The 18,140-nt window shown below is 38.2% G+C and overlaps 1 protein-coding gene across 5 annotated transcripts in view; it reads left to right on the forward strand.

Moving 5' to 3' along the window:
- Window positions 1-18,140, forward strand: part of SENP7 (SUMO specific peptidase 7) — a 157,450-nt gene that overhangs the window by 45,490 nt on the left and 93,820 nt on the right. The gene's annotated exons all lie outside the window — the stretch shown is intronic.

Consider the following 18,140-nt stretch of genomic DNA (forward strand, 5'->3'; position numbering starts at 1 on the left):
AACTTAATTAGATCCCATTTGTTTAATTAATTTTTTTTTTTTTTGGTCTTTTTAGGGCTGCACCTGTGGCATATGGAGGTTCCTAGGCTAGGGGCTGAATCAGAGCTGTAGCCACTGGCCTATGCCACAGCTGCATCTGTGACCTACACCACAGCTCACAGCAATACCAGATCCTTAACCCACTGACCGGGGCCAGGGATCGAACCCACAACCTCATGGTTCCTACTTGGATTAGTTTCTGCTGCGCCATGATGGAAACTCCTCCTGTTTATTTAATTTAATTTTTTTTTGTCTTTTTTTTTTGCCTTTTCTAGGGCCGCTCCCGCGGCATATGGAGGTTCCCAAGCTAGGGGTCGAATCGGAGCTGTAGCCACTAGCCTACGCCAGAGCCACAGCAACGCGGGATCCGAGCCGCGTCTGCAACCTACACCACAGCTCACGGCAACGCCGGATCCTTAACCCACTGAGCAAGGGCAGGGATCGAACCCGCAACTTCATGGTTCCTAGTTGGATTCATTAACCACTGCGCCACAACGGGAACTCCTGTGTATAGTGTTATAATAGTCTAATTCCATTCTTTTATATGTAGCTGTCCATTTTTCCCCAAACCACTTATTGTAGAGGCTGTCTTTTCTTCATTGTATGTTTTCGCCTCTTTTGTTGAATATTACTTGACCAAGAGTCCATGGGTTTATCTCTGGGCTTTTTTCCTGTTCCACCGATCTCTGTTTTTATTTTTGTGCCAGTACCATACTCTTTTGATGACTGCAGCTTTGTGGTATTGTCTGAAGTCAGGGAGTCTGATTCCTGAGCTCCTTTATTCTTTTTCAGGATTGCTTTGGTTATTTGGGATCTTTTGTGTTTCCATGCAAATTAAAGAAAATGTTTGTTCTAGTTTTGCAAAAACTGCCATTGGTAGTTTGATAGGGATTGCGCTGAATCTGTAGATTCAATCTTGGGTCTTATATTCATTTTGACAAAATTGATTCCTCCAATTCAAGAACAAGATAGATCTGGAGTTCCCATCATGGCTCAGTGGTTAACAAACCCAAGTGGCATCTACGAGGATGCAGATCCAGTGTTGCTGTGGCTCTGGCGTAGGCTGGCAGCAATAGCTCTGATTCGACTTCTAGCCTGGGAACCTCCATATGTCATGGGTGCAGCCCTAAAAAAAAAAGGAAAGAATAAGATCTTTCCACTTACTTGTGTCATCTTTGATTTCTTTCTTCAGCATCTTAGAGTTTTCAGAGTACAGGTCTTTTGCCTCGTTAGGTTTATTCCTGGGTATTTTATTCTCTTTGATGCCATGGTAAATGGGATTTTTTCTTTAATTTCTCTTTCTGATCTTAAGAGGATATCCTCTTAAGAGGATAGACTTTTTCGTAGAAGATCAGGTAGTAAATAATGTAGGCTTTAGTGGTCATATAAAATTTCTGTCCCATATTCTTCTCCTCCTAAAGCTGATAGGCTACCTGATATTTCAGCTTTATTAAGAATTTTATATCTTTGTCTACAATTTCCAGTGGAACATAAGTGACATTACATGGAAAAGTAAATTCAATGTATAAAAATTAGGTAATTATTATTATTTTAAAATTAGATATTAACTCCTCAAAAGTCAAAACATTGTACAAGAAAGTAAATGTAACTCCAGTGGTTATGCTGTTCAGCTTTGAAGAATATTCATATAAGAATTAACACTGTGGACTTGAACATTATTTTAAAAAATTGAAGTATAGTTTATGTATAGTTTATATAAGTTACAAATGTACAGTGTAGCGATTCACAATTTTTAAAGATTGTATTCCAGCTATTATAAAATATTGGCTATATTAATTTTTGGTGTAAGGAGATTGGGAGGTTGTTGGATAGAAGGGGTGTGTTGGGAAGACACTGCTATTGGGAAGATCTTCAGTGTTCTTGCTTGCTGCTCTTAATAAATCCTTCTCTTGCATGTGTGAGCGCACGCACACACACATGAAAGAAAGTGTGTGTTGTAACAAAGAGTCAAAAATACTCATATTCATGGATGTAGTTTAAAAGAAAAAAATAGTGGTAGTAATTCCCAGGAAAAATAATAGAAAGTTTAAAGAAATGGTTTAGTTGGGGAGTAGGGAAGGGTGGGGAAGTGAATTGCTCAGACATGAATCTTACAAATAAAAATTGTTATTTATGAAAAGGAAATCATAGTCTTGTCTGTAAACTCCCCTGTTTAGGGGACTTAATGAAGGTGTTTAATGCTAATTGAAGTCTGAGAGTTATTTCCTCAGAAATAACTTACTACTTACTATTTCATTCTGTTTAGATTTTATAACATATAGATAGCACTTTTGGAGGAGAGGAATTAGAAAGTAGTAGTTATTGGTATAACCAAATAGCACCTGGATTGCAAGGGAGTAAAAGTCAAACTTGAATGATCTCCCCGCTGCCCCATAGTATTCAGAGCAGGCATGTAGTTTTTGCATTAAGGTGTATAAATACACTGTTTTCCTACATGGATGTTGCTGAGGTACCATGTGAAAGATGAGAGAAATTCCCCTCAAAAAGTAAAAGTGACCCACAATTGAAAAATAAAGTAACAATTGCAAGGAGGAACCTATCGTAATAGGGAGAACAGTTTGACCGTTAAGGTCTACAGGAGTCTCAAAAGCTAGCAAAAAAAAAAGCTTTTTGTGTGTGCATGTGTGTGTGTGTGTGTGTGTGTGTATACATATATATATATATGGAGGAATAAACAAGGCTAAAATAAGTGGATTTGAGGAAATAGGATGAGCAATTGATGAGGTTGCAGTTTGCAGTGTAAGTCAGAAAATGTTTTGGCCTAAGGTCAGCCTATTCTAGGGAGGGAGTGTATGCTGGTTTAGGTTGATAGCAGGTCAAAATTTGAAGGCCTGGGCAAAGTAGAGAAATTTAAAGTTTGGTTAACAAGCATTTTGTTCCTCAGATCAGTAGAGACTTTGTATGAAGTTTAGGGGAGGTAGAAATTTCTGTATCAACTTAGAGGTTCAGTGTCTGGGCCTGCAAATAAACTTAGAAAGACAGATTAACATGAGAAAAAGGGTACATTAACATGTGTTTCACTCATGCAGGTAGAAGAACTCAGTGATAAGTCAAAATGCTCTTCAGAATTTGAGGTTTATATTGCATCTTAACAATAAAACAGAATAAAAAGGGGTTAGGCTTTTAGGGGCAGCAAACTGGGAAGGTAAATACATGGGGAAAACTAATGGAAAATGAGTGAAATTTGTTATGTAGGTTTTCCTTGGTATCTTTCCTCAGGCTGATAAGAATCTAGAATTTTTTTTGGTGATTTTAAGTTCTGCCTTTCCTATTACAGGAAAGGGAGATGCCTTAATATATTAGTGTCCTGCTTTTAGGTGAGTGGGAGGATGGTAGAGAGCTTTTTTTGTATCTGCGTCTTTTCAGTTGCCTTCAGTGCAAAATTATCCTTAAATGGCCTGTTTTCGGGTAGCATATTTTAATACCTACAGAGGCAGTGAATGGGGATTTGGAGAGTGTGTGTTTGGATTAGTCATAGATAAACAAGGGGTCATCCTTGTGTCTTATATGGCTAAGGATGGTTTCTTATAGCTGTTTTCTAGCAACACAGGGTTTGGGTATAATTCAACAGTGTCATCATTGGGGATATGTTTATTAACAAAGAGAGAAAGCATTATATTTTTTTAAGAGATTAAAGCTATGATTTACACGTTTGTCTCTTCAGCTCAGTTGTAAGCATCTTGAGGGCATAGTGGGTTTTTTTTTTGCTATGAATTTTTTTTAATTAAAATATAGTAGATTTACAATGTATCAATTTCTGCTGCACGGCAAAGCCTTCCAGTCCTATATGTGTATACACACACACACACACACATTCTTTTTCTCATATTATCTTCCATCATGTTCTATTACAAGAGATTGGGTATATTTCCCTGTATTATACAGTAGGAACTCATTGCTTATCCATTCTAAATGTAACAGTTTTCACTACTAACCCCAAACTCCAAGTCCATCCCACTCTCTCTCCCCTCTCCCTTGGTAATCATAAGTCTGTTCTCTATGTCTGTCAGTCTGTTTCTGTTTTGCAGATAGGTTCATTTGTAGCATATTTTAGATTCCGCATATAAGTAATATCATATGGTATTTGTCTTTCTCTTTCTGACTCACTTCACTTAGTATGAGAATCTCTATTTGCATCCATGTTGTTGCAAATGGCATTATTTCATTCTTTTTAATGACTAAATAGTATTCCATTGTGTATATGTACCACATCTTTTTAATCCATTCCTCTGTCGATGGATATTTCAATTGCTTCCATGTCTTGGCTATTGTGAAGAGGGCTGCAGTGAATATAAGGGGGTGTGTGTCTTTTTGAATTATTGTTTTGTCTGAATATATGCCCAGGAGTGGGAATTGCTAGATTATGTATTAGTTCTTTATTTAGTTTTCTGAGGAACCCTCATAATCTTTTCTACAGTGGTCGTAGCAATTTACATTCCCACCAACAGTGTTGGAGTGTTCCCTTGTCTCCATACCCTCTCTAGCTTTTATTATTTGGAGATTTATTGATGATGGCCATTCTGACTGGTGTGAGGTGGTACTTCATTGTAGTTTTGATTTGCATTTCTCTAATAATTAGTGATGTTGAGCATTTTTTCATATGTCTGCTAGCTATCTATATGTCTTTTTTGGAGAAATGTCTATTAGGTCTTCTGCCCATTTTTTGATTGGGTTATTTGTTTTTTTGTTGTTGAGCTGTATGGGTTGTTTGTTTATTTCGGAGATTAAGCCCTTGTTGGTTGCATTGTTTGCAGCAGTTTTCTCCCTTTCTGTGGGCTGTGTTTTCTTTCTTCTTCTTTTTTTTTGATGGTTTCCTTTGTGGTGCAAAGACTTGTAAATTTGATTAGTTCCCATTTGCTTATTTTTCCTTTTATTTCTATTGCCTTGGGAGACTAGAGGGCATAGTGTCATTTTATTTTTTTGCTTTTAAGGGCCACACTTGCAGCATATGGAGGTTCCCAGGCTAGGGTCATATTGGAGCTGTAGCTGCCAGCCTACACCACAGCCACAGCAACACAGGATCTGAACCGCATCTGCGACCTACACCACAGTTCACAGCAACACCAGATCCTTAACCCATTGAGTGAGGCCAGGAATTGAACCCGCAACCTCATGGTTCCTAGTCATATTCATTTCTGCTGTGCTACAATGGGAACTCCCATAGTGCCTTTTTGATGCTTGATAATGGCTTGCTGAATTCAGGTAATAAGTGATACACAAAATGCCTTGCTAGAGGTACATGAGAGATCACAGCAATCTGTGAAAAATAATTATTTTTATGTCTAGAGACTCAGTCAAGATTTAAATATTCATGTTAAAATTATATTGTTCCTGGAATTGGTTTTGCTTAATCTATACCAGTGACTCTCAAAGCATGGTCCCTGAAATTGAACTGTCAATATCAGAATCACCTGGGAACTTGTAAGAAATGCACTGAGTTCTACCCTAGACCTACTGAATTTGAAACTCTGGGTGTCTTTTTTTTTTTTTTTAATGATTTTAATTTTTTCCATTATAGCTTGTTTACAAGTATTGTGTTAATTTTCTACTGTACAGCAAAGTGACCCAGTCATATGTACATATATACATTCTTTTTCTCAAATTATCCTCCATCATGCTCCATCATACATGACTAGATATAGTTCCCAGTGCTATGCAGCAGGATCTCATTGCTTATCCATTCCAAAGGCAATAGTTTGCATCTGTTAACCCCAGATTCCCAGTCCACCCCACTTCCTCCCCCTCCCCCTTGGCAACCACAAACCTATTCTCTAAGTCCATGATTTTCTTTTCTGTGGAAAGTTTCATTTGTGCTGTATATTAGATTCCAGATATAAGCAATATCATATGGTATTTGTCTTTCTCTTTCTGACTTATTTCACTTAGTATGAGAGTCTCTAGTTCTATGCATGTTGCTGTAAATGGCATTATTTTGTTCTTTTTTATGGCTGAGTAGTATTCCATTGTGTATATCTCCCACATCTTCTTAGTCCATTCATCTGTTGATGGACATTTAGGTTGTTTCCATGTCTTGGCTTTTGTGAATAGTGCTGCTGTGAACATATGGGTGCATGAGTCTTTTTAAAGGAAAGTTTTGTCTGGATATATGCCCAGAATTGGGAATTGCTGTGTGTTATGGTAGTTCTATATTTAGTTTTCTGAGGTACCTCCATACTGTTTTTCATAGTGGTTGTAGCAATTTACATTCCCACCAAAAGTGCAGGAGGGTTCCGTTTTCTCCATACCCTCTCCAGTATTTGTTATTTGTGGACTTCTTAATGATGGCCATTCTGACTGGTGTGAGATGGTACCTCATGGTAGTTTGGATTTGCATTTCTCTAATATAATCAGTGAGGTTGAGCATTTTTTTTCATGTGCTTCTTGGCTCTCTGTATATCTCTTTGGAGAAATGTCCATTCAGGTCTTTTGCCCATTTTTCCATTGGGTTGTTGGCTTTTTTGCTGTTGAGTTGTAGAAGTTGTTTGTATATTTTAGAGATTAATCCCCTTTTAGTTACATCATTTGAAACTATTTTCTCCCATTCTGTAAGTTGTCTTTTTGTTTTGTTTTTTTTCTGTAATGGTTTCTTTTGCTGTGCAAAAGCTTGTCATTTTGATTAGGTCCCATTGGTTTATTTTTGCTTTTATTTTTGTTGCTTGGGAGACCGACCTGAGAAAACATTTGTAAGGTTTATATCAGAATGTTTTGCCTATGTTCTCTTCTAGGAGTTTGATGGTGTCTTGTCTTATGTTTAAGTCTTTAAGGCATTTTGAGTTTGTTTTTGTGCATGGTGTGAGGGTGTGTTCCAGTTTCATTGATTTACATGTGGCTGTCCAGTTTTCCCAGCAGCTCTTATTGAAAACACTGTCTTTTTCCCATTTTATGTTCTTGCCCCCTTTGTTGAAGATTAATTGACCATAGGAGTTCCCGTCATGGCTCAGTGGTTAATGAATCCGCCTAGGAACCATGAGGTTGAGGGTTTGATCCCTGGCCTTGCTCAGTGGGTTAAGGATCCAGCATTGCCATGAGCTGTGGTGTAGGTTGTGGACGTGGCTCAGATCCCGCATTGCTGTGGCTCTGGCGTAGGCCAGCGGCTACAGCTCCGATTCAACCCCTAGTCTGGGAACCTCCATATGCTGCAGGAGCGGCCCTAGAAAAGGCAAAAAGACAAAAAAAAAAATTAATTGACCATAGGTGTCTGGGTTCATTTCTGGGTTCCCTGTTCTTTTCCATTGGTCTGTCTGTCTGTTTTGGTACTAGTACCACACTGTCTTGATGACTGTGGCTTTGTAATATTGCCTGAAGTCTGGGAGAGTTATGTCTCCTGCTTGGTTTTTGTTCCTCAGGATTGCTTTGGCAGTTCTTGGTAGTTTATGGTTCCATATAAATTTTTGGATTGTTTGTTCCAGTTCTGTGAAAAATGTCATGGGACATTTGATAGGGATTGCATTGAATCTGTAGATTGTTTTGGGTAGTATAGCCATTTTTACAACATTAATTTTTCCAGCCCAGGAGCATGGAATATCGTCACATTTTTTTGCATCCTCTTTAATTTCCTTGATTAATGTTTTATAGTTCTTAGCATATAAGTCTTTCACCTCCTTGGTCAGGATTATTCCCAGCTATTTAATTTTTTGGGGTGTTATTTTAAAAGGTATTATATTTTTCTATATATTTCACTGTTAGTATACAGAAATGTGACTGATTTTTTTGTTTGTTTGTTTTGTTTTTTTGCCATTTCTTGGGCTGCTTCCGTGGCATATGGAGGTTTGTTTGTTTTGTTTTTTTGCCATTTCTTGGGCTGCTTCCGTGGCATATGGAGGTTCCCAGGCTAGGGGTCTAATCAGAGCCGTAGCTGCCAGCCTACACCAGAGCCATAGCAACGCGGGATCCGAGCTTCGTCTGCGACCCACACCACAGCTCACGGCAACGCCGGATCCTTAACCCACTGAGCAAGGGCAGGGATTGAACCCGTAACCTCAAGGTTCCTAGTCGGGTTTGTTAACCACTGCGCCATGACGAGAACTCCGTGACTGATTTCTGAATGTTAAGCTTATATCCTGCTACTTTGCTGGAATCGTTGATCATTTGAGTGAAACACTGGGAGTCTTGAAGCGATCTGTGTTTTAACAAGCTTTCCAGGGGATTTTGATGCATGCCAAAGACTGAAAATCACTAACATTGTTGCTTAAGCAAATTGTTGCTTAAATATAAGTAAATTGTTTTCAGTTATATTATGTATCCTCTAAATAGAGTTTAATTTGGAGTTCCCGTTGTGGTGCAGCAGAAATCAATCTGACTAGGAAGCATGAGGTTGCGGGTTTGATCCCTGGCCTCACTCAGTGGGTTAAGGATCCGGTGTTGCCATGAGCTGTGGTATAGGTCGCAGACACGGCTCGGATCTGGCATTGCTGTGTGGCTTTGGCATAGGCTGGTGGCTACAGCTTCACTTGGACCCCTAGCCTGGGAACCTCCATATGCCACGGGTGCAGCCCTAAAAAGACACTAAATAAATAATAAATAAATAGAGTTTAATTCTTTTTGGCTTGTGTCCATAGTTTAACTTGGAATTCTGATTTCTTACCCGCTGTGTTCTCTAAACTTATGTGTTTTTTTATTCAGTATTATAGTAACAGTAAGTCTCTCAGCAATATAAATTAAATTAGATTTACTTAAATCTAATGTAAGTCAGGTCTCTAATACCTCCTAATCAAAAAGATAGTATTTACATTGGAAGTATTTGCTTATTATTTTAGAAATATCTTTAAGGGTACTTGATTTGGGGGTCATATTAAAAGGTGTGGGTGGTCCTAGTCTAGTTATCCTGTCTGGGTCATTTTCTTCTGTCAATATTGTTATGCATGCAGGGCTGGTTACAATTTGCAGTACTGAGAGCAAGATAAAAATGCAGGGTCCCTTGTTCAAAAAGCAGAGGAAAAAAGTGCTATCAAGTTGAGGTATTCAGAACTGTTTTTATTCCTAACACTTCTGACACCAAAATGCATGTGTCTTTTCCAACACCATTTTCCAACTGTCTGGATACCAACCGAGGGGCCTCTAGTTCAAGTCTGACACTATCCACTTAGAGTTAGATCTCATAAATTAAGGGCTCAGTTCTGCAGGACTACATGTACATCAGTACCCAGAGAAAAGTCCTAGATTGCCCCTGGTACTTCTCCCATCCAGGTACTAAGCAGACCCGACCCCGCCTAGCTTCCAAGATCAGACGAGATTGGGCGCGTTCAGGGTGTTATGGCTGTAGATTTTCACTGGTACTTCTGACTGGTCATGAATTGGGAGTTTCCATGACCCCTTCTTCAGGTTTTGATAATTTGTAAAAATGCCTCACAAAACTCAGGAAGACACTTCACTTACATTTACACGTTTTATAAAGGGTACAACTCAGGAACAGCCAGATGAAAGAGACCCACAGGGCAAGGTATGGGCTTAGGGCATGGAGCTTCCATTACCTCTTTTATTGGGTCATCCTCCCAGCACCTTGATGTGTTCACCAAAGGCGAAGAGCTAATATATGTTCCCATTATAATACAGTACTAAACTATAAAAAACATTTTCCTTTCTTCTGTTGTCTCTTTCTCAACTTGTCATGGTATGTTTTATTTACATCTGTATGATGTTCTAAGAAAAATAAGAGTTTTAAATTATTAGGATGAAGTTGACTGTTTTTAATCTTTCTGTTTTATTGAGATATAAGTGACATACAACACTGTATATGTTTAAGGTATCCAGCTAAATGATTTGACTTATATACACGATGAAAGGATTATCGCAGTAAGTTTAGTGGATATCTGTCATTTTATATAGGTACAAAATTAAAAGAAATAGAAAATTTTTTTCTTGTAATAAAACTATTATGTTTTACGACATGTCATATATGTTATCATATATCAGTTGTCATATATAACTGATAGCAGTGTTAGTTATATTTATCATGTTGTACATTACCTCCCTAGGACTTAATTATCTTATAACTGGAAATTTCTACCTTTTGACCACTTTAAGCCATTTCCTCTTATCCCCCTGGCCCTGATAACCACAAATCTGATCTCTTTTTCAGTGAGTTTGTTTATTTTGAAGTATAATTAACCTGTAACATTACATTACTGTTACATGACATAGTGATTCCATATTTCTATACATTTCAAAATGATCACCACGCTAACTAGTTATGATGTCACCATACAAAGATATTATATAGTTATTGACTATACTCATCTGTCTATCTATGATACACATCTGTCTATCTATGATTATGTTAAGTTGCTGATCTAAGTTTGAACAGATTTTGACAAGCCTACATATTCACTCCTCTTCCTATATTTACACTTTACCTCTTTTTTTTTGTTTTGTATATCCCTCAACTACTTATTGCCAATAAAAATGATTTTACTTTTAATCTTTCAATCTTCCTACCAGCTTTATACATGGCTGATTTTACTATTTTTACTGTATATTCACTTTTATCAATGAGTTTTTTCCTTTTGTAATTTTTATATTCTAGTTGTGACCTTTATTGCTTAGAGAAGTTCCTTTAACGTTTCTTGTAAAGATGGTTTCATGGTGGTGAACTCTTTTAGCTTTTGTTTGTAACTTTTGATCTCCATCAAATCTGAAAGCTTTTCTGAGTATTCTTGGTTTTAAGTTTCTCTTTTTCATCATTTTGGATACATGTGCCACTACTTTCTGGTCTGTGGCATTTCTGCTGAAAGTCAGCTGATAGCCTTATAGGAGTATCCTTATGCATAACTTGTTGCTTTTTCCCCTGCTACTTTTAGTATTATCTCTTTGTCATTAATTGTTGCCATTTGAATTTCCCATCCTGGCTCAGTGGTTAACGAACCTGACTAGCATCCATGAGGATGTGGGTTCGATCCCTGGCCTCACTCGGTGGGTTAAGGATCTCATGTTTCTGTGAGCTGTGTGGGTTACAGACGTGGCTCAGATTCTGCGTTGCTGTGGCTCTGGCATAGGATGGTGGCTGCAGTTCCAATTGGACTGTTGCTGGTTCGGCCTAAAAGACAACCAAAGACAAAAAAAAAGTTTTGGCCATTTTAATTATACTCTATCTTGATGTGGTCCTCTGTGGGTTGATCCTCTTTGGCACTCTCTGTGCTCCCTGGACCTGGGTGACTGCTTCCTTTCTCAGATTAGGGAGGTTTTCAGCTTTTATGTCCTAAGATATGTTATCTATTTCATCTATTTCTGGGACCTCTGTAGTGTCAGTGTTATTACTGCTTGATGTTATTCTGGAAGTCTTTGATTATGTCCTCATTTCCTGTTGTCCTTTTTCCTGTTCAGCTTGAGTGATTTCCAACACTCTATCTTCCAGTTCACTGATCCACTTCTCTGTATTATCTAATCTACTGCTGATTCTTTCTGGTGTACTTTTCATTTCACTTATTGTATTCTTTATCTCTATTTGGTTCTTCTTTATATTCGCCATTTATTCAGTCTTTTCCCAAGTTCTTTAAGCAACTTTAAAATCATTACCTTGAACTCTTAATAAGGTAGATCACTTATCTCCGCTTTAGTTAGCTTTCCTTCTGGGGGTTTGTTGTGTTCCTTTGTTTAGAAGATACTCTTTTGTTGTGCCATTTTGCCTAATTTGCTATTTTTATTTCTGTGTGTCTGGTGGGTTGGTTATATTTCCCGACCTTAGAGAAGTGGCCTTTTGCAGGAGATGTCCAGTGTGTCTTAGTAGTGCACTCTCTTCTGGTCACCAGAGCTATATGCTCTAGAGGTGCCCCTATTTAGGCAGCATGGGTCCTTCTGTTTTGGTGGACTGATTACTGTGGGTAGTCTGGTAGGTGTGGGTGGTGGTGGTGGGGTCCCAGGGCTAGTTTTGGCCCACTGGTGAGCAGAGCCATATTTTAGAGTGGGTGGTTGCAGGCCTGGGGGTCCAGGATCTGATGTTACTTGGGCTGGTGAGTGGGGCCGGTTTCTGACAGTTTCTGAGGGACCCAAGCTGTTTTGGAGCTGGTGTCCTTCTGCTGGTGGGCAGGGCTAGTGCTCAGGTGTCCTGAGGCTAGTGCTGGGTTACTGGTGGGTAGAGCCAGGTTTCTGGGTCTCTGGCTGCAGGGCCCTGAGGGTTTAAAGCTGGCATAGGCCACTGATGGACAGGACTGAAGCCCAGGATATCCCAGGGGGGTAGTGCCAGCATATCTGGGTCCTAGAGTCTCTGGCTGCAGGGCAATGGGAATCCTGGGGCTAATGCCAGTGTACTAGTGTGCAGGTTGAACAGAGCCAGGTCCTAGGATATCTGTAGGCTCAGGTGGTCCTAAAGTAATGTACCTGCTGGTAGACAGGGCTGTGTCTCTTCCTGGCTAGTTGCTTGGCCCAAGGTGTCCCAATACTGGTGCCAGTAGGCTATTGGGTGGAGCTGGGCCCCAGTCTTATAAACTAGAGGGAAGATTCCAGAATGTCACTTGCCAGTGTCACTGGTAGTATGAATTCCCCAAAATGGCTATTGCCAGTGCTGTGATTCTGGGGTGAAGTACAGTTACCTCCTGCTTCTCTAGGAGGCTCTCCAGGATCAGCAGTTAAGTCCGACCCAGGTTCCTTTTAAATTACTGCTTGTGCCCTGGGTCCTGGAAAGTGTGAGATTCTGTGTATGTGCCCTTTAAGAGTGGAGTCTCTTTCCCACAGCTCTCTGGTTCTCCCCAAAGTAAGCCCCACTAGCCAGATGTTCTGGGGGGATTGTCTTCCTGGTGCAGCACCCCGGGGCTAGGGAGCCCAATGTGGGGAGCCTGTCAACTGTAATTATCCTCTCGTTTGTGGCTCATCCATTCAGGGGTGTGGGTCTTGACTGTACCACATCTCTGCCTTCCTACCTGTCTCATTTATATGTTTAGTCATAGAAGATCTTTTCCACTAGTCTTTTTTTCCTCATCAGCAGTTGCTCTGTAAATAGTTTTTTTGTTTTTTGTTAAATAGCTATAGTTTTGATATGCCTGTAGGGGGATGTGAGGTCAGGATCTTCTTATTCTGCCATCTTCCTACTCTGCCATCTTGGCTCCTTCTCAGTTCACCTTTGTATTATGCAATTCTGCTTTTAAATGCAGATATAAGAGCATTGAGCTTGTATTGTATCTTACATAGTTTATACATGTATTTTGTTCTTATCAGAAGAGTGGAAGTACTGAACAAAACTAACTTGGCTGCTTTGATTTCACCTTTTTTAAATTAATTTTTAGATTTTTTTTATTAATGTATGGTTGATTTACAGTGTTTTTCTATTTTCTGCTGTATAGCAGAGTGACTCAATCACACACATATATACATTCTTTTTTGTATATTATTTTCTTTCTTTTTGCTTTTTATGGCTGCACTAGCAGCACGTGGAGGTTCCCAGGCTAGGGGTCAAATTGGAGGTACAGCTGCCGGCCTACACCACCACCACAGCAACGCAGGATCTGAGCCATGTCTGTGATCTCACAGCAATGCTGGATCCTTTACCCACTGAGCAAAGCCAGGCATTGAACCTACAACCTCATGGTTCCTAGATGGATTTGTTTCTGCTGCGCCACAATGGGAACTCCTCTTTTTTTTTTTTTTATGTTATTTCTGTCATGGTCTGTCCCAGGAGATTAGATATAGTTGCCTGTCCTGTACAGCAGGACTTATTTCACTTCTTGATACCTCCACATTCTACCAACACTTTCTACCTTTGGCTTATTGATGTGTAAGGAATGACTGAAAGAAAAAGGAACTCAGAGTTGCCCTATCATTCCCTTTGCTGTTGTGTTATCAATTTCTGGTTGGCTAATACAGTAAAGTAGTAAGTAAGGAATGATTTAAAAAATAGAGTATTTTGTTCATTCATGTTTCTTAGAAAGACATTACCTTTTTTTTTTCCTCTGTTGGAATCTTTTACTGGTTTGACTGAAAAATTTGACCTCTCAGGACTCTCAGTGCTTCTGCTTGCCTTGTTCATATTTTAAATCTTAATGGAACTCTTATACATGATGATTCCTCTGGAATTTTCTGCCCATGGATATCTCAGATATTATATGTGAATAGAGCAGCTGGGAATGGTGGACACATATTATGAATATCTTCTCTCCTCACATGCATGCCCCATTGTCTCATGAATTTCACATAGAAAACACGAGTTCAAAGATAAATTTTTCTTTTTATGGCTGAAACAGTGGCATATAGAAGTTCTCAGGCCAGGGACTGAATCACAGCTGCAGCTGCAGGCATACACCGCAGCCATAGCAATACTGGATCCAAGCCACATCTGTGACCTCTGCCGCAGCTGGCGGCAACATGGGATCCTTAATCCACTGAGTGAGGCCAGGGATTGAACATGCATCCTTGTGAACTATGTTGTATTCTTTTTTGTGTGTGTGCTTTTTGTCCTTTTTAGGGCCACACCCGTGGCACATGAAGGTTCCCAGGCTGGGGGTCTAATCGGAGCTGTAGCTGCTATTCTACGCCACAGCCACAGCAACATGGGATCTGAGCTGCACCTGCGACCTACACCACAGCTCGTGGCAATGTCAGATCCTTAACCAACTGAGCGAGGCCAGGAATCAAACCTGCAACTTCATGGTTCCTAGTCGGATTCGTTTCTGCTGCACCACGATGGGAACTCCAGACTATGTTGTATTCTTAACCTGCTGAGCCACAATGGAAACTCACAAAAGATAAAATTTTTTTAAACTAAAAATGTTTATTGTAGTAATAAAGAAGCTCCAAAGTCTATTGATTATAATTACAAGGTACATTGCATCATAATTTGACTGCTTCTCTGATAATTCACAATTTATTGTAACAATATTAATAACTAAGGACCACAATTTCAATGACTGGTCCATTATATTGTGGAAAAATACTGAATCTTCTACTTTGAAATTGGAAGATTTGCTCAAAGATAAAATTATTAAGAATTTCAGGATAGTAATAGAGCATTAAAACAGGTGTGTGAAATTGTTCAGGGTCCTATATGCTGTAAAGGTTGCATGTCCATGAATCTGCTGCTAGATGTAATTAAAATAAGATGGACATGGTTGCCAAGAGTAGCCTCAGAGAAAAAAGAAGATTTATCACCAATGGATGATAAAGAAACTCGAAGTATAGCTAAAATTAAGTATGCGTTATGGACTGAATATTTGTTTCTCCTCAGAATTTATGTGTTGAAATCCTCATCTCCAATGTGATGGTATTAGGAGATGGGGTCTTTGGGAGGTGATTATTTCATGAGGAGGGAGCCCTCGTGAATGGGATTAGTGCCCCTAAAAAAGAGGCCTTAGAGAGCTGTCTCATTCACCCCTTATGCCATGTGAAGACACAGTGAGAAGCAGGTTCTCACCACACACCAAATCTGCCAGTGCCTTGATCTCAGATTCCCCACCCTCCAGAGCTGTGAGACGTACATGTTTGTTCTTTAGCCATCCTGTCTGTGGTATTTTAGTTATAGCAGCCCAAATAGACTAAGACAGTATGAAAGGAGAATAGGGCAGAGGTTTGTAATTTATTGTTAACTATATGGGTTATAGATTAAAATTATTCAGTCAACTAGTTGTTTATATAGTACCTCAATGTCCAAAGCCAGTGTAGTCCTGTGTGATAAGTACCCAAGTTTTAATTTCAGAGAATCAGCTCAAGTACCTTTCTTGTTCAAAAGATGTTTGCTTTAAGGCATTTGGCCAGTGTATTAACCTAGAATAATAAATTTCTAGAGAAGCGGCAAGAAAAAAGGAAAAAGATTTGCCATTCCAAGGATGGCAAACTTGGAAAGGTATATATATGGGGGAAATTAATGAAATGTAAGGTCTGTTTAGTAAGGCTTCTTTTGTAGATTCTGTCTCTGGGCTGATACAAAGTCTCTGGTGATGTATAGTCTAAACCTGCTTTTAGGCAAGCAGCTGGTGGACAGTTTTTTGGCATCTGCTCTCAATTGTCTTTAGTTCAAAATAATCCTTGTGTTAAAATGACTTATTTTGGGGTAGCATATTCTGATTTCCTGTACCTATTTCTTTGAAGGATAAGAAATACTCTAAATTATGAAAAAAGAAAACACGGCTTTCATTCCAACTCTCAGTTTCCATAATCAAAAAACAGGATGCCAAGTTTTGAGGAATGGTTATTTTTTTTTTCTGATTTTTGACTTTATTTAGCCACAATAAATCATTGTCACATTTATGTATTTATTGAAAAGTAGCTTTTCTCAAAAAATTTAAACTTAACAAAATTCAAACCTTTTTAGAAAACCCAGCATATGTATTTTGTTCACAGGCAAAAAAAAATTGATTTTTTTTTTTTGGTCTGCTGTGGTTATGCTAGGTTTTTCTTATAGTTACATATTTTCAAATTTATAAATAGTACTACAGAAGAGAGCTGGTATATTTTTTTATTTTCTAGGAATGATAATTTTTAGACTGAACACATGGATCAGTGACTGTTTCCACTTATAAATGAAATTAAAGCATAATGGCTTATAGCTTAGAAGTGAATATTTCATAAATAGATAATTCAGTGCTTCTAAAGGGCCTAGGCAAATACTTTAGCAGAAATGGTGTACAAAATATTGGGTTAGTAGAGATCTCCATTTAGCTGTCTTTTATTTTTACTGTGAAATATAATGCATCTGCCAAAAAATAAATAAAAGGCAAACTATTTAATAAATTATTCATTATAATTTAACATACTTTTATAAGGCAAATATACTCATGTAACCACCATTCAGATACAAAATAGAAAACTAGCCCAGAAGTCCTTCTGTGCCTTTGCAGTTACAACTCCCTTTCCTCCCTTTTAAAACTAACTTATCTCCTAACATTCGTATTTTTGTGGGGTAGTATTGCCACCTAAGAGTGTCTTCCTAAATACTAAATTTAGATTTTATTTTGTTTGATTTGAATGTTGTTCTTTACTCTTTGTTTCTATTTGAGTATCCATAGAAATCCCAGGGCATTTAGATATAGAAATTAAAAAAAAATTTAACTTAATAATTTTGGAGAAAAAGATGGCTGACTTCTGCTTTAGGATATCATTAGTCAGTCACCTTACAATCAAGCAAATTTATAAACATGAAATAAGTATTTTTACAGAGAATTCAAATTGTCTTTTTTACTTCAAGCTACTCTGTTAGACTTATCAGTAAAATTGCCAGTGATGATTCTTACTTGGTTTGGGTGAATATAAAAATGACATTTTCCAACACTGGATATTTTCATATTTAAAATTATTAAAATTACCATTGAAATAACATTTTGCCAAATAATTTAACAAATTACTGATAGTCAATAGTTTTCCTATTAGGTGAAAATATACCTTGTATATTTTTAAGATTTTAGAAGTATTTTCATTTGATCATTTAGAATTTTAATTTGTATAGTTGTAAACCTTATAAAAAGTAGTCCTGAATGTAAAAAATAAGATCGTTTCACTAATTAATTGATAGTTTTTGCATAAGTAATCCTATTATGATTCTTTAAAAAATTAATTAGTTGAGGAGTTCCCGTTGTGGCACAGCAAAACGAATCCAACTAGGAACCATGAGGTTGTGGGTTCAATCCCTGGCCTCAATCAGTGGGTTAAGGATCTGGCATTGCCATGAGCTGTGGTGTAGGCCGCAGACGTGGCTTGGATCTGCTGTGGCTGTGACTGTGGCCACCATCTGTAGCTCTGATTTGACCTCTAGCCTGGGAACCTCCAGCCCTAAAAAGCAAAAAAGTTAACATTTCTCTATATAATTAGTGCTTGGTTCATACAGAAAACATAAATAAAGACAAGTAGAAAGCATAAAGAAAAAACAACAGATAGCCAGCCACCCTTAAAATTTGAAGTAGAAGATTTTGAGAGACTAATTAAATAACATTCTATTCAGTGGCTTTATCATGGTTTACTTAACCATTCTGTTATTGCTGTGAATTTAAAGTTACTTTTAGTTTGTTGCTTTTATAAATTATACTGCAGTGAATACCTTCATGCATAACTTTTTGCTCATGTGTTTCATACTTTTCATGATGTAGGATTCCAGGCATGGAATTATTTTTGTCAAATGTATAACAGACACTCATATATCCTTCATCTAGATTAACCAGTCATTAACG

Source organism: Phacochoerus africanus, chromosome 1, assembly GCF_016906955.1.
Source record: "Phacochoerus africanus isolate WHEZ1 chromosome 1, ROS_Pafr_v1, whole genome shotgun sequence".
In the NCBI taxonomy this organism is placed as follows: domain Eukaryota; kingdom Metazoa; phylum Chordata; class Mammalia; order Artiodactyla; family Suidae; genus Phacochoerus; species Phacochoerus africanus.